The following is a 22,846-nucleotide window of genomic DNA, read 5'->3' on the forward strand; positions in this document are numbered from 1 at the left end:
AGTGCAGTGAGCTCCAAATTTTTGAAAACAGAGCAGATGTGGTGAATTCACAGCAGACAGCAGACAATTTAGGAGGATGCATAAAGATCAAGACATTGAAGATAATGTGGCACATGATCACATACTGGTTAAGATGATCCCTGAACTGCATTTTTTTTTTTGGTATCAAGATCTAAACTATTATCAATCTCCAAACTTAATCATTTCAAAATCTCAATGTTCAATATATAATTGAAAATAATATGAGAACCTGCACTGGTTTCATGATGCTTCTCATGCCTTCGTCCAGTTGCATGTTGAGATCTTCAGTTTGTCAATCTCAATAACAGAGATTTGAAATATATGTTACATGTTAAAAATCATGGATTTAAGGTCCGATTGGAGGAGAGGGGGGAGAAGTTTCTAGCTTAAATCCATATATTTGATATCATAGGGTTTTAGATCACAGTAGATCTTAGATCCGCGGTGAAACAAATGTAACCTAAGGGGTGGAGCCAAAAATTTCTAGCTAAGGATACTAGTAATAAATTTTAAATTTTAAAGGCTATCAATGAGGAAAAAATCCCTAAAATGTCAATATAAACAATAAGTGTTTTTTACGGTTTGGTGTAGCAATTTTCTACATGTTGCCCGCATCTGCTTCTGCCCCTATATCCAATTCATTAGGGGCAATAATTGATATCTATAAGTAAAATTTGTGTTTTGGTCTGACTTTAGGTTGGTTTTGGTCAATTTGATGCAGGGCACTCCACTAACTTTAAGGTGAATTAGAGAAATGTTTCGTCTGTCATTTTAATGAAAGTTGAAATTGTTAGTGCGCAATGTGATATTGACCCAATATATGTCAACTACCATAACAGTTTTACTATACTGACATAGAGACGTAACACCCATAAAAATCAAATTGATGATACAATATTTCATTGGCACCATCTTGACCAACATCTAAAAGGGATAAAGGGTTGAGTGGAAGCTTTGGCAACATGTATTGTGGTGGAAGCCACTGAACTGATGAGTTCATCGTGAATTTTTTCCTAGGGTTCAATCTTTAAATCATGTGTGAAATTAATTATTTTGAGTAATGGTGCAAAAGTTAAGTGTGATCTTAACAATATGAAAAAGTTAACTGTGTCTTAAGGGTGTATGCCTGCTTTAATCTATGATGAGAGTGACTCATATACGTTTCAAAATGGGGTAAGCCGTCTTGACAATTGCATTTAGTGAGGTTTAAATCTAAAGATGGTTCGATCCAACGAACTAAAACTTAGTTTAATTAAGCGCTAGGGTTATGATTCTTTCAATTAATTGGGTTGTAAGTGGGTGTTTCCTTAGAAGAACACTCAATTCTTAGAACACATGTTAGTTAGCGCAACCCATGTCTTAATTGTTGTTCTAAGCAGGATTGCTTAATTGCATCTAATGTTTGAATTGGACATGAAAACAATATATATCGTCATATCATGTCATAATTCATTTTAGATGCCTTTAGGAATTACTATCATATTAGTATGTTCTTTCCTATGCACTTTTTTTTTTGTCGATTTTGCAAATACTACAAATTTTATGCTGTTTTAAATGATGAGAAGATTGAAACATCTAAATTTTATATTTAAAAAGAATTTTCACAATTGAAGAGTAAGGGTGAGCGTCGGGCCATCGAGTTTTCGAGGCTAGGTTCGATAAATGATTTAAATTATTATTATTATATATATATATATATATATATGTATGGTTGTGAAAAGACTTTGAATTTAAAAAGACCAGAAGCCACGGTTAGCGGTGCGTTCCTTTCCCTCCTTTTTTTTTTAATCAGAAAAGGCAAGAAGCCATGGTGTGTTCCCTCTCCCTCCCTTTTTCAACTCCCCCTCCCCCACTCCTCAGTTTCCTCTTAGGGTCTGTCTCTCTCTGTCGTCGATCGTCTCCAGTCGATGCCCGCCAAGAAACTCTTCCTTGATTCTTGTGTTCTTGGGTCGTCAATTGGTGCGAGAGGCTTGATTTTCTCGGTGTCTTAACCGATCGCAGCAGCATGGAGGTGAGGGCAGCACTGAAGCTGAGGGTCGACTGAAGAAGCGATCGCTACAGAAAACTGCTATGCTCGCTGCCCTAGCCAAAATGACAACGCGACGATCCTCCCGTTGCTGAGCAGTACAAACATCAACGGTTTCGACGGCTGGAAACGATCCGCGACTGAGGTTCTTGGTGTCGAACTTCCCAAAGCCAGGCATCAAAACCCTTAAACTCCACCGTCGATGGAAGAACCATCCATCGAAACAGGGGTCCGACGGCGATGTCTACGTTGGTGCCTTCTCATTTAATCTCCGATGGTATGGGTGGCGCTGTAGTCCAATTGTCACCTTCGACGCATCAATCCGCCATCGGAGTTCATAAACCCCAAATTAAATGCATCCATTTGGCGTCGGAGTGCTTCACTGCCCATCTTCGACGCAGTTGGGTACGTCGACCTAGTGAGAATGTCATTGACAGGGAATGATGCGTCGATAACAATACCATAAACCGCCGACATGTTGATGATTGCGTCGCAATCTAGTTTTCTCACTTTGCCGAGCTTTTTGTTTTGCGGTTAAGGTAACTACAATATATCTCGGATCCTTATCAATTTTTTTTTTCTCTCTCATTCTCTCTTCTTGGACTTTGCGTAATTAATATGTGACATGAATGTTTACCCTTGCGTTTTTTCCTTTCTTGCTGTCAGGGATTGGTTTTTGCTGCAACAGGGCTTCGTCTTTGCTGCAACAGTTGGTGTATGCGTGAGCAGGCAATGGATCAGTTGTTTCCCCCCGTGTTTCCTCTGTATTATGTAAGCCAGATATCTTCTTCTTCTTCTTCTCTGTGACCACATGTTTTCTGGTGTTAAAAAGAGGCAACTCACGATTTTTGTTATTCATCATGTTCCCTTTTACATGCATTTATTTGTTTGAGAAGAAAATACAGACCATACAAGGGAAGCTTGCACGAGTGCTGCGTACTTGCTTGTGTCATTTGTGTCCGTCGCTTGTATTTCCTTCGCAAGTTTTAATGTAGAGGCTGTCGAATACAAAAACATTAGCTTCACCGTATGGGATCTAGGTGGCCAGGACAAGGTTTGTGATAATTCTAGATAAGGATAATCTACACTGTCCTGTAACTTACATTTTTGGTATTTGTTATGATTAGGATACTCGTACCCTGTGACTATTTTTTGATTTTTTTTACTTTGATTTTCTACGGATTTTTCAACCATGATGTCTCTTGTTCTACAAATTCTTATTGTTCTACTCCTGTTGCTTCTTCTTCTTAATGTGATGTTGCTTATTTTTCATTCTAATAATGAACTTAGGGACTCTGCAGTATGTTTTATGGAATTAGAAAATTTGGCATGACTTGCATATTTCATGTTTAGAATGATGTTATCGCATATTTTAGATTCTAATAATGAATTTATGAATATGGTGCAAACTTTTCTTGGATGTACAAAATCTGGACATGAATTCCATAATTTCATGATGGGGTTGATAGTGAGACAATGGTTTCTTAGGTGGAACTTCAACATCAAAATAGGATATGATTAGGCCTTTGATCCGATTCTCAGGTTCAAAATCCAGATTCAACATTTAAAGTGGATCAGACTAGACGTTTGGTCAATTAACAAGTCTTAAACACAAATCCAACACCTAAAGGTGATCATATTGGACCTCTGTTCCTAATACCCATAAAATCCGACCTTTAATCGGATTAGCTTGGACCTCTGATCCAAACCCAAGATCCAAAATTCAAATCCAACACATCTACAAGATCATATTAGACCTCTTATCAAGATCTTAGGCTCAAAATTCAAAACCAACATCTTAAGCAAATTAGATTAGACTTTTAATCAAAATTCCAATTGAAATCCAACATATAATCAGATTAAATTAGACCTCCAATCCAAGCCAAAATCTAAAATTTAAATCCAACATCTAAATCAGATTATATTAGACCCTTGATCTATTCAAAGTTCAAATCCAACGTCTAAATTAGATCTGATTAGGCCTTTGGTCCGGTTCTTAGGTTAAAAATCTTAATCCAACATCTTAAGAGGATCATATTAGACCTATGATCAAGTCACATGTCCTAAACCTAAATTTAACATCTAAACCAAATTAGATTGGACCTCTGATCTAAATACCCGTCGAATCCAACATCTAATCCAATTATATTATACCTCTAATCCAAACCCAAGTTCAAAAATTCAAATGCAACATCTAAATTGAATTTAGACCTTTCATCTAGATACTTGGTTGACAGTTAGAATCCAACATCTAAACCAGTTATGAGTAGGCCTTTGGTCTGGTTCTTAGGTTCAAAATCCAAATCCAACATCGAAAGCAGATAAGGTTAAACCTTTGATCGAACCATAGATCCTAAACTTAAATTCAACATTTAAATTGGATCAGATTAGACCTCTGATAAAAGTACCCATCAAATTCAACATCTAATCACATTAGATTAGACTTCTGACCCAAAATCGATATCCAAAATCCAAATGTAACATCTAAACTAGATTAACTAGTCCTTTGATCTAGATCCTGAGTTCAAAGTCCAAATCCAATTTCTAAACCACAAATAATTAGGGTTTTAATCAGGTTCTCAAGTTCAAAATCCAAATCATACATATTAAGCTAATCAGATTCAACCTCTCATCAAATTAGACATTCTAAACCCTTATCCAACAACTAAACCAATTCAGATTAGACCTCCTATCAAAATACCCATTCAATTCGACATGTAATCATATTATATTAGACTTCTAATCCGAAATCGAGATTTAAAATTCAAATGCAACATCTAAATCAGATCAGATTAGACCTTGATCCATTCAATGTCCAAATCCAACATCTAAATTGGATATGATTAGTCCTCTCAGGTGTTCAAAATCTTAATCCAACATCTTAGGCAGATCGGGTTAGACCTCTGTTCAAATCACATGTCCTAAACCCAAATCCAACACTAGACTAAATCAGATTAGACCTCTAATCTAAATACTCATCAAATCCACTGATCCAAACCCAAGCTCAAAATTCAAATACAACATGCAAACTAGATCAGCTTGGACCTCTGATCCAGATACTTGGTTCAAAGTCACAATTCAATACCTAAACCATATATGATTAGGTTTTTTATGCGGTTTTTAGGCTAAAAATCCAAATCCAACATCTAAAGCAGATCAAATTAGATCCCTGATTAGATCACATCTCATAAAGTTAAATTCAACACATAAACCAAATCAATATTAGACCTCTAATCAAACTTCCCATCAAATCCAACATATAATTGGATTAGATTAGACCTCTAATCCAAACCCAAAATTCTAAATTCAAATGCAACATCTAAATCGGAACAAATTAGACCTCTGATTAAATCACATGTCCTAAACCTAATTAGATTAGACCTCTGATCTAAATACATATCGAATCCAACATCTAATCAGATTATATAACACCTTTGATCCAAAAGAAAGTTCAAAAATTCAAATACAACAAATGAACTAGATTAGATTATACCTTTGATCTAGGTACTTGATTCAAAGTCAAAATCCAACACCTAAACCAGTTATGAGTAGGCCTTCGATCTAGTTCTTAGGTTCAAAATCCAAATGCCACATTCAAATTTGATCAAATTAGGCCTCTAATCACAAATCCTAAACTTAAATCCAACATTTAAAATTTCAAACTAGATCAAATTAAACCTCTGATAAAGGTGCTCATTGAATTCAACATCTAGACTGGATCATATTAGACTTTTGATCCAAATGTGAGATCCAAAATCCAAATGTCACATCTAAACTGGATCAGATTATACCTTTGATCTAGATCTCATGTTCAAACTTTGAACCTTTGATCAAATTACACATTCTAAAGCCATATCCAACAACTAAACCATGTCAGATTAGACCTCTGATCCCATCAAATTCAACATGTAATCGGATTAGATTAGACCTCTAATCCAAACTCTAGATCCAAAATTCAAATGTACCATCTAAACCGTATCAGATTACACCCCTAATCCATTCAAAGTCTAAATCCAACATCTAAACTGGATATGATCAGTCCTCTTTTCCTGTTCTTAGGTTCAAAATCTTAATCCAACATCTTAAGTAGATCAGGTTAGACCTCTAATCAAATCACATGTCCTAAAACCAAATCCAATACTTAGACCAGATCAGATTAGACCTCTAATATAAATACCCATTGAATCCAACATCTAATCATATTAGATTAAACCATTGATCCTAACCAATCTCAAAAATTTAAATACAACATCTAAACTAGATCAGCTTAAACCTCTAATATAGATACGTGGTTCAAAGTCAAAATCCAACATCTAAACCATATATGATTAGGTCTTTGATCTGGTTTTTAGTCTCAAAATCTAAATCCAACATCTAAAGCATATCAAATTTGACCTATCATCGAATCACATTTCCTAAACTTAAATCCAACATGTAAACCTGATCATATTAGACCTCTTCTCATACTTCCCATCGAATCCAACATATAATTGGATTAGATTAGACCTCTAATCCAAACCCAAAATCCAAAATTAAATGCAACATCTAAATCAGATGAGTTTAGACCCTTGATCTATTCAAAGTCCAAACTCAACATCTAAACCAGATCTGATTAAGTGTCTAATCTAGTTCTTAGGTTGAAAATCTTAATCCAACATCTTAAGTGGATCAAATTTGACCTCTGATCAAGTCACATATCCTAAACCCAAATCCAACACCTAAACCTGATCAGATTAGACCTATGATCTAAATACCCATCTTATCCAACATCTAATTGGATTATATTATATCTTTGATCCAAACGCAAGTTCAAAAATTTAAATGCAACGTTTGAATTGGCTTAGACCTCCGATCTAGGTACTTGGTTCAAACTCAAAATCCAACATCTAAACCAATTACGATTAGGCCTTTGATCTAGTTCGTAGGTTCAAAATTTAAATTAGATCATATTAGACTTTTTCATCTAGATCTCTGTTCAATGTCCAAATCTAACTTCTACACCAGAAATAATTATTCTTTTAATTCGGTTCTCAAGTCCAAAATGCAAATCATACGTCTTAAGCTGATCAAATTAAACCTCTGATCAAATTACACATCCTAAACCTGTTCAAATTAGACATCTGATCAAAATGCCAATTGAATTTAACATTTAATCGGATTAGATTAGACATCTAATTCAAACTTGAGATCCAAGATTCAAGTGCATCATTTAAACCGGATCATATTAGACCCTTGATCCATTCAAAGTCCAAAGCCTTTTAAATTAGTTGCTGAAATGGATTTTAGACCCATATAGCTTAATGGGTGGGGATTTACCTATGTTGAGTGTTTTGTGAAACAATTGTCTTCTTAGCAGGCCCAAGATGGGTCTCTAGCTTTTGGGTGGAACACAAACCAGCTCCCTTTAGCATGCGGCTTCGTGTGTGGCCAAGCGACTTATCTTCATTCGTTTTCTCCCTCTCAACCTCATGGCATACGCCTCAACTCTATAATGTTTTTCTGCTTCTTGTATGTGGCCCCTCTTATTTTTTTCTTAAACCTCTCTCTCTCTCTCTCTTTACCAAAGGCTGGCTACAAGCTGCAGCATGGCCTCTCTTTTATCTTTCAAACTCTGTCTTTTTCTCTATCTCTATCTCTTTGTGTCTGTCTCTGTCTCTCTCTATGAGAGCCCATGGCCGTCGAACATACCTGCTGGGAGGTGGCCCTTCTTTTTTTTTTCTTTCTTTTTCAAACCTTTCTCCCTCTCCCTCTCTACCAAAGCCCATGGTTGTGGCTGCGTCTGTGATGGCGATGGTTTGCAAATACATAAGGACATGACTGTTCTTTTTGATCCCCATGTGAAACTTTTTTTTTTTTTAGGTCTACTGTGTGGGAAGATGGCTGGAAATTGTGGGGATTGCCATTGGATGTTTGAAGGAGAATATGTAACTGCTGTCCGCTGTAATTTGGGTAGGACATGAGAATTATGCAACTGGTGGATAGATGCACTTATTTTCAGTTTTTAAGTTCATTTGTTAGTCATCTACAATGTCTGTGTCCATCTAATCTTGACTTGATGAGCTTAGGTCTCTGCTGCAATTTCTCTTGGCATGCTAAAGTTGCAACTTTGTGTCCTCCCATACTTGGGATTAGATTCTGAAATATTGCAAGTGATTCGAGGAAGTTGTGGACTACGATGCATGTCCTTTGAGCAGGTGTGCATGATTGAGGTTTGCTTATTGTTTTCTATTACTGATTTAGCTCCAGCTTTTTGCCTGCTCCAAGTAGAGCACAATGGTGGCACGAGTAGCAGTTGCCTTATTGCAATTTTCTTTTGCAGATTATGACTGAACCAAGAGTGCAGATGTTGACACAGGCAAGGAAGAAGAGGTGAATGCTGAGAAAATGACGGCAATTTATTTCTCATTGATCAAACATGGTAAGCTTTTTCAAAATACTTACTTTATGCCCTTCAAACAAAAAAGAAGGGCTAGGATTTTATTTCTATGAAAAGAAGATTCTGGTATTTTATTTCATGAACTTTTTTGTTTGAGGATTTTATCCCATGGATTCCAAATGGGCCTTAGGGTAAATTAAATTGAATGGGATTTGGAGCAGGCATCAGGTCCGAGAATGTCTAAGGTTCTCTTAATCTTGTGGTTTTACATGTCAATTCTGGATCTTTGTGGGAGTAGAATTAGGTTGGATCTTCTTCTAATATTCAGCATGCTTGAGAACCTGCTGTTGAAGGAATTTAGAGAAACATGGTGCGATGCTGATATGTTCTTTTGTTTTGCTGATCTAGTGGAGGAACTGAGTGCAACAAAATGGATATACGAATAATCAATTGGTAAACTGATTATCTACTTTTATTTTTCATATTTTGCTATAAAAATAGTCTGTCCTTGTTATATTTTGATAAATACCATCTGTCTTTTCTTTCAGATGGCAATTTCTTTTTTACCTTTTTATCATTTTAGATTAACTGGGATACTGATAACCACTCTAAGGTGGCTTTTAGTTCATTCAAGTTCTTTTTGTCATAATTGGGTCGTGAAGCCTCTTGGATTTGGCTAGAGTTTGTCATATAGTGATATTGGTAGTGCTGTGGGTAGAGGGTGTGGCTTGGGTATGAGGTGTTCAACAAGGCAATTAGTTAAAAGTTGGACATGGCTATCTGTATATTTATATGCTGAAAATTTGTGGTGCGCAAATGCATTCAACCTTCAAAGGGAGTTGTGAATAAAAAATTGAGATTAAAAATTAAGTGCTAAATTGTGGGATATTTTAAAATATATAACTAATGAACATCTAAAGTAGAACAATGTGTAGCTGCGTTAGATACAAGCCTGTTTGAACTTTGAACCATGTATGAAGTACCCTAGTATGAATATAGGTGCAGCCGGTGTCTGCCAATGTGATGGAGGTGCCTCATGATGATTTTTTGGTTGAGTATTAAGTCACTACAACAATTTGACGTATATGCAACAACCTTGCTTGTGGCAACAGCCATGGCAGATCATGGCCATTAATTCTGGCATCAAAGAACTCAAAGAGAGAAAGAGAGAGCTAAACATTACAAAAATGAGCATGGCTGAAATTTTTGAGCGTGCACCTCCATTTCCTTTCTCTCCATCTTTTTACCAACCTCTACAAATTCCCTCTTTTCTCCCCCCATTTCCCAATCTTGTTGCCATGAACAAAAACCTGCAACATATATGTCCACTGCCATTTCCTGACCTGAGTACTTCCCATCAGTGTCATTCCCAGTAAGAATTTTCAACCAGTCGCAGAGTTTTGCAGGCAGTGCCATGGTGATTGCCTTCTTTGTGTCCCCCATCTTTGTTGCTTTAACCTTCATCTTCAAATAAGGGTGAAAGGGTCGCATTTTGAAAGGAAAATTGTTTCTTACAATGGCAGGGGTGTTCAATGGAGATCAGATCATGTTGTGGTTTCTAGTGAGCCGCTGCTAGGAATTTCTGGGGCAGGAATCAGCTTTTCCATTGACAGGAGGAGGAGGAGGCCAGTCAAGCTTGTAACGCAATTGGAGGCCTAAGCGAGATTCAGTCATTCCTTTGCAAATCGACTATTCAATTAATGCTTTTGGCTAGGTTTAGGTATAAGTTCATGTTCTCGTCTCCTTTTTTGAAAACTTCGGGGAGTGAATTTGGTGAGGCTGGGAACTGTATTGTTCCTGGGGATACAACTGTTACGATCCATATAGGGATCGTGGGGGGCATTAGGAGTTTACTTCCATTATGTTTTGGTATTTGACGTTTTCAGTTTGGATCTGATTTCAGTAAGAGTTGGTCCAGTCCGGACCCATAATTACTTGTACTTAAGCTGGGATCTGCCCTAATTAAGCATGCTTTTGGATTGCCTTTCTCTCTCTCGTTCTCTCCTCTGCTCCCTTTTGCACGCCCTTGTTAGCCAGCGGCTAACAAATGGTATCAAAGCCAGGGATGGTCGTGGCGATGGTCGCGCTGCCGCCGCCACCGACGTTCGACGATCAACAACGCCACCTTGGCAGTAGTAGAAGCGCATCGCCCCTGGACGGAAGAAACGATCATCGAAGTGAACCGGCAGCTGCAGACCATGGAACATGTGCAAGCCGAGGTTGAGGCTCGTCTTCACACCGCCATAGCAGCAGGTTTTCGTGATCTGGTGCAGCAAGCTCCCGCCCTTGGTAGCGCTCCGTTCGGCGACCCCCACTCCAGCAACCGCTCACCAGCGCACGCGGTTCCCGCCAGCTTGCTGGCACACACGCCACCAGGTTCCCTCCGCGCACCCATCGCAGGCGAGCCCGGTCAGGATCAGCGTACGCCGCCGATCAGCGCCTTTCCCCTGTTTCAGTTGCCCGTCGCGCCCCTGTTTCAGCCTCCGATCAGCGCTGGCGTTGCCTTTGGGTCATTCGGATCGGCCATGCCCACCAGCAGCGTTCTGCCCGCTGCTCTGCTGAACTCCGTCTCCGGCGGCACGAACAGTGGAACCCTTTCCGGCCCCAGCAACAGCCGAACCGATGCCCCTGCGGGATTCTTCCCTAACTCATCTACTGGTTTTTATGGGGGAACTAACCCAGCGCGCTTCAAGCCCGCCAAGAGCAACTTCCTCTGATTCAGCGGAGAAGATTTACATAGCGGGATATTTAAAGCCGAGCAGTTCTTCGAGTGCCACGGGATCTTAGAGACGATGAAAGTGGCTCATGCTGCCATGAACTTCGACCGGAAAGTAATTTGTTAGTACCGATGGCTGATAGCTCAACACGGACGGCCAGACTCGAGGACCTTGGTCACAGCCATGGCGACACGTTTCGGACCCTCGGTTTATGTTGACTACAACCAGGAGCTCTCCAAAATACGTCAGACGGGGTCGGTCATTGCCTACTAGGAGTGTTTCGAAGAACTTAGCAATATGGTTCGGGGATGGCCAATGGAAGCTTTGATCGGTGCCTTTGTTGGGGGACTCAAGGACAAGATCCGTATTGAGGTGCAAGGCATGCAACCCATCAATTTGCACGATTGTTTTGCGATAGCTCATATGGTGGAGGAGAACCAGCAGCGATATCAAAGCCTCGAGCGAGGGGTGGCCGTGGTTCGTCCTCAAGGTGCAGCTGCTACAAGTTCGGAAGTACCACCAGGCCGGGCGAACATAGGCAAACCAGCGAACCGCCCTATTATTCGCCGCCTTACTCCGGACCAGATACGTGAAAAACAACGTCAAAATATTTGTTTCGACTGTGATCAACCATGAACGCCGGGCCACGCCTGTCGACGATTTCACATGTACTTAGTTGAGGAAGAAGGGGACGACGCCCCGGTGGAGACTCTCGGCGAACGGGGACAAGAGGAAATGGAGTTCGCTTAGTCACCTGAAATATCCCTCCATGCCTTATCGGGACATGAAGTTCCGCAGTTGATGCGAGTGGAGGGCCGGCTCCGAGGTCGAAAGGTTAGTGTACTAGTGGATACCGGGTCCACGCATAACTTCATCTGTGAGAAATCCGCTAGAGCTCTGGGGTGTCAAATCGACCAGCAGCCAACATTTGATGTGGTCGTGGGAGATGCAAGTTCCTTAAAATGTAAAGGGCGGTGCACCGACGAGAAACTGGAGATACAAGGCCATGGGTTCTCGGTACAGCTGTATACACTAGCAATGGCCGGGGCGGACCTAGTCCAAGGCATCCATTGGTTGAAGGGGCTGGGCGAGGTTGTGTGGGACTTCGTTAACATGAAAATGCACTTTACACAACCGGATGGGAGGCACCTAACCCTTTCAGCTACTCCAAGAGAACTAGTCCAAGAGACCGCCACCTCCAAAATGTTACATGGAGCGGCAGCTTTGTACGTGCTACTCATGACCAGCGCCATGGGGGAAGAGAGGTCAGACCCCACCCTCACGGGTGCGCGACTACCTCCACTGCTGGAGGAATTTTCAGATGTGTTTTGATGTTCCTCACGGATTACCTCCTTCGCGCGCCTACGACCATCACATAGAGCTTCACCCAGGGGCGGAAGCAATGAAGAGGAGACCATACAGGTATAACCCGACCCAACGTGATGCCCTAACTCGATTTGTGCAAAAAATGTTGGAACAGGGAATTATACAGCCTAGCCGCAGCCTGTTTGCGTCTCCTGCCCTCCTGGTTCGCGAGAAGGATGGCAATTGGCAGTTTTGTGTAGACTACCGCGCTTTAAATGTTGTAACGGTGAAGGATAGCTATCTCATTCCTATCGTGGAAGACATCCTTGATGACCTCAGGGGTGCAGCCCTGTTTTCGAAGCTGGATCTTCGTGTCGGGTATCATCAGATACGGATAGCGCCACAGGATGTTCCTAAAACAGCATTTTTAACCCCGGGTAGCCATTATGAGTTTCGAGTGATGCCGTTCGGCCTCACGAACGCTCCTGCGACGTTTCAGTCCCTCATGAACGATATCTTCCGACCCCACCTGCACAAGTTCGTACTGGTCTTCTTTGACGACATCCTTGTCTTTAGTGCAGATGAAGAGGCACATTTAAATCATCTGCGGGTGGTGCTATCTACGTTACGACAACACTCCCTTCACGCCAAACTCCCCAAGTGTTCATTCAGAATGAGTGAAGTCACTTACCTCGGCCACGTGATTGGCAATGGCAGCGTGAAGATGGAAGAGGATAAAGTGCAGGTAGTGCGTAATTGGTCCATTTCTCAATCGGTCAGAGAACTACGTGGGTTTCTAGGATTGGCGGGGTACTACCGTAAGTTCGTGCGCAACTTTGGCAGTATTGTAGCACCCTTGACACACCTCACAAAAAAGGATCAGTTTCGATGGACTGACCAAGCCAAGGAAGCATACGACAAACTCAAAGAGGCCATCACGTCAGCGCCGGTACTACGCATGCTCGACTTCACTATGCCGTTTGAAGTAGAGACGGACGCATCCGACACAGCATTGGGTGCGATTTTGAGCCAAGAGCGACATCCAATAGCATTTTTCAGTCACGCCATGGGACCCACGTTCAGCAGCAAATCAGCCTACGAGTGTGAACTCATCGCTATGGTATTGACGATTCTTAGATGGCGACATTATTTGCTGGGTAAGAGGTTTGTGGTGCTCATGGACCACCACAGCCCGCGTTACTGTTTACAATAGAAAACATTGGTACCGGCAGTGCAGCGTTGGGTGATGAAACTGCTCACCTTTGATTTTGAGATTCGGCATCGCAGCGAGAAGAAAAACCCGGCCACATATGGTCTCTCTCAACAGGTGCAGGAAAGGCATAGATTCTGGACCTTATCGGCCATTCAGTGTAATATTTGGATAGATATTCAGCACGCTCACCAGTCAGCAACATCGGTGCAAAGGATACGAACCGACCTGTTACAGGATCCTACGAGACGATACGACTAAGAGTGGCGCCCTCCTTATCTCTACTTTCGTAGCCGTGTATTTATTCCGCTCGAGACAGCTCTGCCAGGTACTTTAATCTCACATTTTCATGACTCAAAGAGCGCAGAACATGAAGGAGTAGAAGGGACTTATCGGCGTCTAAGAACGGCGTTTTTCTAGTCGGGAATGAAGCGCGTCGTACGGGATTATGTGCGACAAGGTGATGTATGTCAACGCAATAAGTATGAGACCACACGACCCACTGGATTCTTGCAGCCCCTTCTTGTTCATGAGCAAATTTGGGAAGATATGTCCATGGATTTCATCGAGGGATTACCCCGCTCTCGGGGAAAATATGTTATATTGGTGGTAGTAGACATGCTCTCGAAATACGCACACTTCATAGCCCTCGCACACCCCTTTTCCACCAAAACAGTAGCGCAGACCTTTCAGGAGCAAGTGGGGAAGCTTCACGGTATGCCACGTTCCATTGTAAGTTAATGCTTTTTGGCAGGAGTACTTCAAACTACAGGGACGCAACTTAAGATGAGTACCGCATATCATCCTTAAACAGATGGGTAGACAGAGGTAGTAAATCGTAGTCTTGAGACTTATTTGCGATGCTTTGTGGGGGAGCATCCCAAAACCTGGGTCAACTATCTATCATGGGCAGAGTTCGCTTACAATACTAGTTGGCATACATCCAGAACACCACCCCTTTTGAGGTTGTTTGTAAGCGTCCTCCTCCTACTATCCGCAGGTATCAATTGGCAACGACACGAGAGGGGTTTGTTGATACGCAGTTGAGGTGCCGCGATGTGATTCTTAAGGATCGAAAGGATCACTTGGCTGCAGCACGGAATCGCATGGTGATTCAATACAACTGTCGTCATGGGGCAGTTCAGTTCCAAGAGGGGGATTGGGTTTTCTTAAGGCGACCATCCCAACGGCTAGTAGGAATGCGAGGGGCAGGGCAAAGTAAGTTGTTGTCGAGGTATGTGGGTCCTTATAAAATTTTAAAGAGGATCGGTACTCTCGCCTACAAACTGTAGTTACCACCGGGCAGCACCATACACCCAGTCTTTCATGTTTCCAAACTAAAGGCGTGCCTCAAGCCACCGACCGAAGGAGAAGTTGGAGCAGCCCCGGTCTTAGCGATTCCCACTGGCATACAACCCTTACGTCGAGTAGGAATACAACGAATCAACGTGGATGGCAAGTGGCGCATCCAGTGGCTGATTGAGTGGCTCATCGAGGAGGAGATGCCAGCTTCATGGGAAGACTCGGAGGACATACAACAGCGTTTTCCATCCTTTACACCTTGAGGACAAGGTGTTATTGAAGGGGGGAGTATTTGTTACGATCCATATAGGGATCATGTGGGGCAGTAGGAGTTTACTTCCATTATGTTTTGGTATTTGACGTTTTCAGTTCGGATCTGATTTCAGTAAGAGTCGGTCCAGTCCAGACCCGTAATTACTTGTACTTAAGCTGGGATTTGCCCTAATTAAGCATGCTTTTGGATTGCCTTTCTCTCTCTCTTTCTCTCCTCTCCTCTTCTCCCTTTTGCATGCCCTTGTTAGCCAGCGGCTAACAACAACAATGCACAGAAATGAGATGGATGTCTGCGGTCAATTGCTTGATGAGGTAAACCAACTGAGAAAGGGTGTTCTGATTGATAAAGGATTGATATATTTCCAAAATGGGGTGTCAGAAAGGCCTTGTCTTGATGTATGGTCAGCCGGAAATGACAATGTGGCATTTTTTGTATATGCTGCAGTGTGCTTTTGGTTGGAAATTTATTCCATTTAATAGTTAAGATGATTGCTATTTATTTCATTTAGGGGATTTATTCTTCTATTGATTCCATTTTGAATTTTATGGTACTAAGATAAGAAATCTCATCCAGATTTTAGTTTTGTAGAGATGTCATGGTTTCATGACTTTGCTGTTAGCGTTTAATTTTTTGGTGTTCTTCAGTGGGCTCTATTGTCTGATTTCCTTCGATGACAAGTGGAACTTTTGTGCCTCGTAACAGGAATAATTGTGTCAAACGATGGAAATGCTATTTTGTGTGAGCTTGATCTGGCACACCCAGTTGCTAAGGTGCATACATTTTTATGCTTGAACTATTTGAGGTGTACTCCACTCTTCAACTTCATTTGTTTGTTTTCATTTCTCCTCTCATACATGTACATGTTATATTGTCGACAATTTGTGATTGAATTGAGCATGCACAAGACAAAGCAAGTTGCAACTAATATGCTTTTCTCATTTTCTTATTTAGGTTAAAGCAAGTTGCTACATTTCTTTATATACCATGTCCCATACATTTACATATGTTTCCATCTAATCCATTATTTGCAAGTACAATGATATTTTTGGGATGATTCAAGTTATATCCTAAGTGATACAGACATGGCAAAATGGCCACCATATCTGTGTCCATAAGCTGGCACACGAACACGGGTCTGATGACACACTTGGACATGACTCTTAAAAAATGGATATTAATTTTTGCATTTTGCGTATTATTTTTACGTATTAGTTTCCAAAAGTTATTTTTCACTTGTTTTGCATTTTTCTCACTTGTCTTTTTTATTAATTTTTTATATTCTTGTGGAATTTCACATGCACACACACACACAGCCCTTGCTGGATCCCCATATCCATAATTTTTTTTAAAATTTCCATGTCCGTACCTATGCGCATAGCAATATCCGTGTGACTTAGGTCATACACTAAATTTGATTGTCTAAGGTAATGTTGATAATAATGAAACTGTGCAGGAATATCAAAGCTGGTGTGATGCTGCATGTTGCTCAAGCTTTTATCAACAAGAACTATCACACATGCAGTAATATGCCAAGGTTCCTTGATTTTTTTTATTTGAATGCAATACAAAGTGGGTTACCAGAGACTGGTTCTTTGGTTAATTTTTACTTTTTTTGTGACTTCACGGCCAACAACAAAGGCCTGAAGGATGCAATTGCAGTATGAGATAAGATTTCTTTGTCAATCATTGTTAATGATCATAAGATCCTCAAGTACCTGTATTTATTGCTAAATGAAACAATTCCACTGTTGTATATGTCTCCTCTGTCCTACCCTTAAACAGAGATGCTCAACTCATGGTTTGTGGTGGTCCTAGTTGGTTCTTCCTTTAAGTTGAAACTTGTATTGCTTGATGGTTTAGTAACATCCAGAAGTGTTCGAACCTCTCTCTCTCTCTCTCTCTCTCTCTCTCTCTCTCTCTCTCTCTCTCTCTCTCTCTCTCTCTGTGTGTGTGTGTGTGTGTGTGTGTGTGTGTGTGTATATATATATATATACATACATCTATCTATCTATCTGTGATATGTCTGATTTTCCATTTACTTATTCTATCTACCTATCTATGATCTGTTTGATTTTCCGTCTAATTATTTCAATTATTTGGTTGATTCTTTCATATTTTGCAGGATCTACAATATTGGGTTTGGTCAAAACTCAAAAGTTCTATTGACACAAGATTTATAAGCTAGTTCACTAATCTCATTATTACAATGTGTCTTATCTTGGTCACTTTTTCTCTTTCCTGCTCTCTGGGTTGCACAAAGCTTATATTGCTGGAACTATCACAATATTTGTAATAAGGTTTCTAGCCGAGGGGATTTGCTTGAAGGTCAAATGCTATGTCACCTGGGTGCTTCTAAATGGCTGCGGCACCCATGTCAATGCTGGTGCTGGTGCTTCTCCGACACCGCACATTCAGTTCAGTAAGCCGAACCAGGTCAAGACTAACCATTTTACATGTGCACATAACTAAATTATTTTTAATACAAAATTCTATATATAAATAAATAATGCTACTATATATTTAAATAACTATGTAACAAATTATTTATATGCATGTATACATACACATATATATACACCCTTGCCGCACCCACACCAAATTTTTTTTTGAAAAATTGCCGTATCTGCACCTGCACCCTAAACTTATCCATGAACGTGTGCACCCCACACTTTGGTGGCATAGGTCAAATGTTGAGGGAGACCCTATGCATGAACGTGTGCACCCCACACTTTGGTGGCATAGGTCAAATGTTGAGGGAGACCCTATGCATGAACGTGTGCACCCCACACTTTGGTGGCATAGGTCAAATGTTGAGGGAGACCCTATGCAGGAACATGTGCACCCCGCACTTAGGTGACATAGATGTGTGCTCACACACAAAGATGGTCACTAACTTTTCTGTGTTTTTTGTTGAAAAGAAAATTGCTCCTCTTTCCTTCCTAGTTACATGTCCTTTCCTGCTTGTGTTCTTTTGAGCTTTCTAAAAAAAACGCCCCAAGCTTTATGGTAATCCAATCATCTGTCATTAACAAATCTAGGACCAGTATATATGTATATATATTGATTAGTGGCTACCAGACCACTTGGGTAAGGGATAAAAACGAAACCTCTTAAATTCATGTTAAAAAGTGTTTTAAATAAAATATGAACTGTCTACGACTCTACTGTGTTTATAAACACTAATTTAATATAAATCATGCTCTAGTTCAATAGGCCTGGTTTCTCTCTTACCCAAATGGTCTGGTTTTTACCAACTTTCCTCTCTCTCTCTCTCTCTCTCTCTCTCTCTCTCTATATATATATATATATATATATATAGAAAGGGGGGGGGGGGAGAGAGAGAGAGTGACACATACACAGAGATAATTGCTATGATCCGGATTGTCTGTTGATGCATATAAAGTTTGTATCGCCTTTGAGTACACACAGATTATATTTCTTTATCTTCTTAGGTAGGAAACATGTAGTCAATTTTTTTTGTAGTCATACTCAGTGAGATGTCAACGAATATATAGCACATACAAGCACTTGTAGATGCAGTTTTCATCATAAATATTGTGGACAGGCCTTTATTTTCTTCCCATTTCCATGTTGTGTGTCTTGCATCAGTCATGGTATCAATTTGAAAGTGGTCTTTCTTTTGGTTTTGTAGATCGAACTTCTTGGGGACAAAATTCATCAGGCATTACGCCCAGCCTCCTCATGCTGGAGCTCTAGTGGAAAGATGTCCGTCTGGGTTGGTTGTTTGAAGGAAGTCTTACCAATGGTTCATATAGGAAACTACATAGTTGGCCATATTTCATACGACCTGAATGTCCAAGGTGGGCAGTATGTGAATAATGGAAACTGCACAGATGTCTGTCTAACTTTTGAGTGTGATGTAATATAGCATGTGGTAATAGAAGGATATGATGAAGGGTATCAAGTTGTTGGTGATCGAGTTTCAACTTTATCATTCTGTTTCATTGTTCATCCTGTTCCTCTTTCACCTCCAACATCAGTTAGACAACAGCAAGTTTGCAGTTAAGTTGTTTTGCACCAGCGCCATCATTGATATTTTTCAAAATTATTCCCTGTTTTCTTAGTATGTGATAAACTTGTATGTTTTAGATATGTCTGGTCCAAATTGGACATATAACAAGTTGACATTTGTCCTTCCAATACAGGCGCGCAACTGCTAGCAGCAGCCTGTGTCTTTTGCTTAGTTCGCCAATGTCAGCAACATTTAGGTAAATTTATGTGCCTTGAAAGAATCCATACCTCCTCTTGTTCACCAAAAATATCATAATTTTGATTTCTTTTGTCAATTTTTTATTTTCCTTTGTGATAATCGACATTCATATTTTTGTTGAACAATAGAAATCATGTATGTGCTTATAATTGGAATTCGTATTTTTGTTTAATAATAGAAATCATGAATGTGCTTATATGCTTGTATTATAACAAAATCTACTTTGTTATAGGAAAAATTAATCTTCTCACCTGCTGGGAGTTGTTGAGTTGACTGGATTTGAGATCCTCGGATTATGACCAAAACTTTAAGACGGATATATGATTCCTAATGATCTCAAATCACTAAGGCTATCAAGCACCCTGCCTAAAGGATTTTCACGACTGATAAGGGTTTTCCATCCCTTAGATCTTACTTCTGTTTGTTTCGTTAATTAAAATAGCAGACTAATAGAATTTTTGACAAATTCATCATAGTATAGCTTTCCAATTTTAATAGACTTTTTTGTTATATATATATATATATATATATATATATATATAAAGAGAATATTTAAATTTATTTTTGCATACGTTGTATAATATTGCAGTACTCATCTGAGTGGGTGATTATTTGCAATTTTGAAAGGTGGTTTGATTGTTTAAATATGATGTCAACTAAGCTTATGTTTGATTAGAGCTAACCTAACATGAGACCTAATGGAATAAGGATATAGTAGGGATTTGACGGTGGTTAGAGGTGGCTTGCTAAAGTTCTAAAAACCTCTACGCAGGTGCTGAGTTTGAAGAATATAATTGGATTCCCCATATTCGATTGTTAATATGAATTAGATTATAGTTGACTGAATTTTGTGATAAAATTCAGATTTGACTAAAAAATCAAGTTCAAATTTGATTAGCTGTTTCATACCTGTATCTTTGCTTGATATTAGGTAACTTGATTATATAGAAGCGCCAGTCTTTGTACTGGTCGAGGTTTATGTTAGAAAAGTAGAAGTCATCACATGGAACCCGACTAAGATGAATTTGTACTGTACTGCTTTCAATGCCGCATTTAGATTTGCTTTTGTTTATGCATATCTATTTAAGGTTCGATTTTATATATAAGGATTAAAATGTTACTAAAATCGGCTTAAGTCAGTCTATTCAATTAGAATCAACGGCAAACAGTCTCGTTCCAGTGGCTGATAAAGTAATGCCGTGAGTCATTTTATTTCTGTTATATTCCAAGGCTTTATTTATTTTTATTTAATTTCGTTTACTTTTACAACGATTGGTTGGTCCACAACTGATTCGGCTGAATTTTTGAGTAGCTAAAATCGCTTCATCCTTCGAATGGGCACCCTGTCCAACTAATTTAGTTTGATTCAGAACCGCACGGTTTTAACAATATATATATTTTTAACCGATTTTAACAAGAAGACAATTTGTGCATAAATTCATGATTTTAGCTTATATTCGTGAAATTAATTGTTTTATAATTGTTTCTAAAGTTAAGTTTTTAAACCATAATGCATGTACAATTGACATTGCCATATCCTTGTTGCATAGATCTACCTCGTCTTCGTCAGTATTCTATCGTTTTTGGCCCGCTTCTATGCGAGCCAGTTGAACAGACATTTTACGGTGGTTGGGGGCGACTTGCCTAAGTGCTCAAGTTGAAAAGTTCTCTGGGCAGTTGCTGGGTTTTAAAAATATAAATGGGGTGGATATGTCCGATACTAATATGAGTTACATTATAATAGATTGAACCTTGTGATGAAATTCAAATGTGGCTGCTAAACCAAGTTCAAATTTGATTCGCAATTTCATACCAGAATCTTTGCTGGATACCGGGAGTTAGGTAATTGTTTGATTGTATATAAATGTCAGACTTTATACTAGTCGAAGTTGATCTTGGAAAAATAGGAGTCATTACATAGAACCCGATTAAGGTGAATTTGACAAAGGTTGGAGATCCAGCCCGAACTAAATAGGTTGCATCTCTAATGTGTTTGTATGCAAAACTTGCATTAAATAAATACGAGTACGATTTTGTGATTGTTTAAAAGGTTGAATGTGCTTTTCTGAAACATTCTAACTTACGCCCTTGATATTTCTCCAAAGATTGAGTCCCTTTTTTGGTTTTTGCCTCCTCTCAAGTTTACTGATTTATTTCACTAAGAAATGTCATAATGTAGATCTGGAATTTCCACTCTTTCGAGATTTTCATGAGATCTGGATTTTCATGGATCATATTGTGATCGAGACATGTAGGGTCAGAACCATCTTATTTCAACTGTCTTTGAACCGTAATGCAGATAACATATTGCGTCGAAGAAGTTACTGAGATATCCTGTAAGGGATTTACAATCACCAGGGCACCGGAGTCCAATATGCATTTGACAAAGCAGCTAGATCGTGTTTGAGGAAAATGAAACTTTGACCGGCAGAACTCTATTTTTGTTCATCCAACAGAATGAGAAATTGAGAGTACTAAGAAATGCTCACGTTGTATTTTTCACTAGCTGTTACAAGCATATATACAGAAAAAGATTTACAATATCCACGATTTTTGGAGTGGATGAAGGAAGGTTATAACGAAGCATAATCTGCCATGACGTCTCCCTTAATTTTCCTTTCCATTGAGTGTGTTTTCATCCTCAACGTCTTCCTCAACATCTTCCTTGATTTTTGCCTTTTCATTGAATTTGTTCTCATCCTTAGTATCTTCAGCGATCTCCTTGATTTTCAGCATATTTTTAGCAAGACGAGAATTTTGGATATCCCTAAATTATCGTTTTGATGATTTACTCTTATCACGCCCCCTCAAACTGGGTGGGGGATAAACGACACCCAATTTGCCTCTGAGATGTTTGGTGGCGGATTTGGACAAGGCTTTTGTTAAAATATTGGCAACCTGATGAGATGAAGGGACATATTGAGTAACTAAGGTCCTCAGTGCCACTTTCTCTGATAAAAAATGATAATTAATGGTAATGTGTTTCATTCGTGAATGAAACACTGGTTTAATGCTGACTTGCAAAGCAGACATATTGTCACATGGGGGGTTGGTGATATGAATATTGATATCTTTGAGTATGAAGGAAATCCATGTTAGCTCAGCTGCTGCAGAGACCATCAATCTATATTCAACTTCAGTTATAAAGTGAGCCACGGTTGGCTGTTTTTTAACTGTCCAAGAGATAGCATTTGTGCTAATGAAGGTACAAAAACCTGTTGTGGATTGCCGTGTTTTTTGACACCCAGCCCAATCGAAATCAGAATAAATGTGCAAGCGAAAGGTTGACTGTGGTGATGGTCCCATGAACATATTGAAGTATTCTTTTAACAAGCATAAATTGACTTGCTGCATATATTGGCTGACATAGTTCACACTATAGGT

The 22,846-nt window shown here is 39.6% G+C and overlaps 1 long non-coding RNA gene across 12 annotated transcripts; it reads left to right on the top strand.

Annotated features, from left to right (window-relative positions):
• Positions 1–1,803: 1,803 nt before the first annotated feature.
• Positions 1,804–21,949, top strand: LOC116263180 (uncharacterized). Of its 12 annotated transcripts, none has more exons than XR_007574524.1 (9): positions 1,804–2,586; positions 2,714–2,818; positions 7,907–8,241; positions 8,367–8,465; positions 15,934–16,001; positions 16,685–16,765; positions 18,884–19,253; positions 19,398–19,460; positions 21,762–21,949. It is a non-coding gene; the product is annotated as an uncharacterized LOC116263180 (long non-coding RNA). The 12 variants fall into 12 exon arrangements; XR_007574523.1 differs by lacking the exon at positions 21,762–21,949 and adding an exon at positions 17,354–17,664 and having other exon boundaries at positions 19,398–19,658; XR_007574525.1 differs by lacking the exon at positions 21,762–21,949 and adding an exon at positions 17,354–17,645 and having other exon boundaries at positions 19,398–19,658.
• Positions 21,950–22,846: the final 897 nt, after the last annotated feature.

This window comes from Nymphaea colorata, chromosome 10, assembly GCF_008831285.2.
Source record: "Nymphaea colorata isolate Beijing-Zhang1983 chromosome 10, ASM883128v2, whole genome shotgun sequence".
Lineage (NCBI taxonomy): Eukaryota > Viridiplantae > Streptophyta > Magnoliopsida > Nymphaeales > Nymphaeaceae > Nymphaea > Nymphaea colorata.